Source organism: Bombyx mori, chromosome 14 (assembly GCF_030269925.1).
Source record: "Bombyx mori chromosome 14, ASM3026992v2".
Classification (NCBI taxonomy): Eukaryota; Metazoa; Arthropoda; class Insecta; order Lepidoptera; family Bombycidae; genus Bombyx; species Bombyx mori.
The window spans coordinates 7,154,994-7,160,001 of NC_085120.1; positions in this window are offsets into that span (position 1 = coordinate 7,154,994).

Consider the following 5,008-nt stretch of genomic DNA (forward strand, 5'->3'; position numbering starts at 1 on the left):
TCAAGGCGAGCTAATGTAGTTATCTTAACCGGAGAAACCTTTGATTTTGAGCACAATAATCTTAAAGTAACATCTCCTGTGGGATCTGTAATGTGTAAATAAACAACGCAACCGTAAGCTCAAGCACCACACAATATACAAGTGCCGCCATCTAGGCAGCTAGCGGTAAAGCGTGATCGATCGGGTAGAACCACGCTTTGGATAGTCGCGGTAATTAGTTACTGACAAACTCCAAAGGTGGCGCCATCCCAATAATTCATTAGCATCCCATTACTAAATCCGCGTGACCAGGGTACGATAGGCGGCAAACATTTCCGTATAAGAAATTCACCGAATAGTGGAAGTGCATATTATAATTATAATTATTTTTTTTCATTAGTACTACAAGGGGTGTCAGATGCAGACTACAAGTTTATCATTGTAGAAGTCGGCGGGAAAGGCAAACAAAGTGATGGAGGCACGTTTCATTTTTCACGATTAAACAGATTATTAAGAGAAAAAAGATTCAACGTTCCACCGTCACAGAGATTACCTGGTTCTAATCTCAATTTACCATACATGTTAATTGGCGATGAAGCCTACCCTCTGAAAAATTGTTTACTGCGCCCATATCCATCGGGTGGTTTAAATGCGGAAAAATAATTTTCAACAAAAGATTATCCCGGGCAAGAGTCACGATTGAGTGCGCGTTTGGCATTTTAACCAATAAGTTTCGTATTTTTACAAAAAGTACAGAAGCAAACAAAAAGCACGCAATATTGATTATAAAGGTTTCGTGCCTGTTACACAACATTATAAGAGAAAGAGATGGAGACAGAGATGCAGATTTTCAGCAGTTTGTTTCCCAGTTTGGAGACTCTAATATTAACAATTGCGTACGCAGATCAAGACGGAATAATCGAGCAACGGTTCAAGCATCTAGAATACGAGATGATTTCAAACTTTATTTCAATAATCTAACCCAAGAATATCTATGAAATTAAGTTGCCGTATCTAAATTACAGTGGATTTCATTAATAACGACCTCGATTGTAACGACTTTTTGGTTATAGCGACGTCAAACTTACGTCCCTTCAATTTAAAGCATACTTGCGTAAGAAATTCATTCGGTAATAGCGCCTTTGGATAATAGCGTCAATTTCGGGTATAACGACTTGTTTTTATGAACCATTTATGACAGACTCCCAGAAATCCCTAACGGATATTACTATTCGAGTCGGCAAAGGCACAAATACTCATTCATAACACTATTAAGCTTTCTTATCCTTTGTTTACATTCACAGATGGTTAAGCAAATGCGTTGTTCTGTTGTTCGTATGTTCCTACATACAAACAAAGCATTTGTTTGACCATCTCTACTAAGTAGTCCTCTACTCAGCACGGGGAACTTATGTGGTGAATACTGACGATCAAGTTAGCACTACTGATAGCTTGACTAATAATGAAATTATTGAGTCTGTGCTTCAAACACAAGAAAAGGAGGATGAAGAAGAGGAAGAAGATTGCAATCTAAATTAAATTCCAACAACTAGAGATGCATTATATGCTGTAACAACGGTCAAAAACTACTGCTTATTTGATGAAGGTCAAAATAATTTAGATGTAGAAGGAATTATGAAAATGGAATACACCAGTGCACTATAACACGTTTTTTCAATAACACACGTGTATACCATAATTAAATAAATGATAACTAAATACATATGTAAAAGATTTTTTATTATTTCGGACATATCGACCTCCGGATATAGCGACGACATTAAAGTGCCCCCTCCGCCGTCGTTGTAACCGAAATTGACTGGTTTTAATAAATACTTACCACTATTACCAGGAAATTTTTGTTTTGTTTCGTCCCACATTTTTTTTATAACATGCTTATATTTGTGATGTGGATGTTTTGACATCCATATTGCTGGTTTTCTCAGTATTTCACAAATGAATAGTTTCACATCCATTATATTTTGTTAGCTCAACGCGCGATAAAAACAAAATGGTTTTTTTCGGTCGCGCGATGCCTCAATGCGTCCACCGACACCGCCGCGCGCGCCGTTTTGGGCTGTGGCTGCCTCGATATTGTCTAGTACATTTGTTTCACTCGCACATGGCGCAGCTCGTCGTCGCCGCATGTCACGCGCCTCTTGCCGCTCCACAAGTCGCGCCGCAATACGCGGCGCCGATAGCTGTGGCCAGGGTGTAAGGCAGCGGTAAACAGTTTCGGAGATATGACATCTCCCTGTTTAACTCCTATTTTGAACGTGATTTCCTTCATGCAATGCTCCTGTACTCGGACTGACATCGTGGCGTTATTAGGGGCCGATTATACATTTGTACGATTACACTTGGCGTTTGTGGACTATGAAAAGGCCTTTGATTCTGTCTAAACTTGGGCGGTCCTTAGATCTCTCCAGCGATGCTGTATTGACTATCGGTATGTCGAGGTGTTGAAGTCCAACCAATTATTAGAGAAATTAATTATTGGCTAAATTGTGGTACTAAGGAGTCTATATTTTAATAACTTTATTTTTCTTAATCAAAAATATATTAAGAAATAAAAAATAGGAAAAAAAGTAAGCAGTCAAAAAAACCTCTTAAAATATAACACCCCTAAAAATCCCACCGTACTTGTTTCCTCCTTAAATTTAGGGGGGAGAAACTCAAAGTTGAGAACCCTGAGGAAACCGTCGAATTTGGCGGGCGCGGTTTTTATTTGATTTTGCTGTAAAGTAATATTTTTAATATATTATGTGACCATACATACGCTGCGGCAAATTATACAGCAACATCAGCATAGGAGGTGCGGACTGAAGGAAATCTGCGAGCTGCCTCAATATAACTAATATTTTCTTCAAACATAACCATCTTAACAGATCTTTGACGGGCATGTTCGGGCATTTCGGGTCAGAGGCGCGATGACAACCAGAGCAGAACAAGCAGGTTATGTTAGTTTCTGGATCGCTAGAAGAATTACCTTCATGGGGGCCTGCCTGCGCATCGGGAGCAGCGGGCTTGTGATCGACATTGATCACGAATGTGCCCAAAACGACAACACTTTAAACACTGAATAGTTGGAAGTGTATAATATATGTTCACAGGGAGAGAAACGCTGCAACAATATACATGTTTAGGAAGAACTTGCCCAAGAAAAGAGAGGACAACTGTACCCGTCGATTCCCAGACTGTTTTTCGATCTATTTTCTTTTTCTTATTCATTCTTCTGGCTTTAATGACGGTGGTTGAGACAGACCGACACTCAATCCATGAGACTAGGTCCTCAAGAGATCACTCTACAGGAATTTGTCTCACGACACCCGTCCTGGTAACTTGAAAGCGTGGAATAATTGCTGACAATTTGTTAGATGAAAGTAATGGGTTTGTCAAAAAGGAATTGGCTTCGTTATATGTTTTGAAAATAATAGCAGCCCTTTTTTTTTATTTTTACCCATGTTTTTAATTTCATCTATCCCTGAGATTTTACCATTGTAGATAATTTGAACAATTTTGAGGGTACGGGTGTGGTTCGAAACTGGGGTAAAGTCTCCATCTGAACGAGATGCATGGACAACAAAAGGGCCAGAGTCAGTTTCAGAGTAATTAAGAACTGAATTGTTATCAAAACCTGGCCGGGTGTATGTATGTTGAATAGAGGCAACTGCCGGTAAATGTGGAGCTGATCTTTGTTCTGGGACATTTAATACGTCCGCAGGGCGTTTTTGTGGAGAATTAAGCATTTGAGAATGATCGTCCATCTCCGAATCTTAAGAAAACCTCCCTGTGTCCGGAGGGACGTTTTCGCCCACCGAGGACGACATTGATATAAAAAATACACTTACCAGTTAAATGAAACTTAAACTAATCTTAAAAACACAGAAAAAACGGGAAAAACACTAAGAATAATCGAAACACGTGTAATCTGCGGACTATATCTATAGGTAGCGGATTTTCTCTATGTTAAATAGTCATAATTCGATCACTGATAGAGCTGTATCCAAGGACCGCATTTTTGAACGTCTGTGAAACTATGATGGCCACCCCATTCTGGCTTTTACTTTCGTGACCTGAAAAGTAGAATGTATTTCTTTCCACCATTGTGAAGTGTCCTGAGCCCTTGATATGTGTTTCTGACAGTCCAAGTATAGTGAACCGACGAGTGATCATCTCCTTTTCGACGATTTCCAGTTTTCCCTCCTGTAGTAGACTTCTTACATTCTATGCTCATCCATGTCAGTCGGATCATCCGACCTCGCATATTCATTCACTGTAATCATCATTTAAGGTCGGGACATTCTCTAGGGAGATAGTCGTAGTGGTTTCCCCTTGCCTTCTACGCCAGGTTTTTTTGAAGCTTTTTAGTTCTTATCAGAATCCGCCACCCGAAACTCGGCGTTGTCAAGCTCGTTTTGCAGCACCCAGAAGACACGTGCAGGGTATTGAAGGTATGTCCTGCGGACGCGAGCGACTCCATCCTCCATTACATCCATTACTATTAGGTACCTATTACTTTAATTCTAACATGATAATCTGAGATTTATCTGCACTTAAATATAATTTCGTGTGCGTCTTGTCAATCGCGCCCTCCCCCGTCTCACCCCGCCACATACCTCAGGAGGTGACTAGCGCTTCCGCGCGCACTATACCAAATGGTCGTTTTCACAATAAGCAGTCAGAAATCGGACCAGAGCCACTTTAAAACGAAAATTTGAAAGGCATTGAAAAAATTTTTTTGGTCTATAATAGTTTATTGAGGTCCCGAAACTTACAAGGAATATCGAATTCTTTTCTGCTCTCACGTTCGGAATCTTTGATTGACGGTGTTAAGTAGCGATCAATAATTAAATTTATTTCTGTTGCGTTTGTTGAACATATTTTTATAAGTATTGACTCGGCAACTTTATTAAAAGTTTGAGCTATATAAGATCCGATTAGGTGCAAGTAGTAAAAACCATCTATTATTTGAACGTTGATATGTGTTGACTCAACCATTTCAGTTTTGGATTTCAAAATTTTTGCT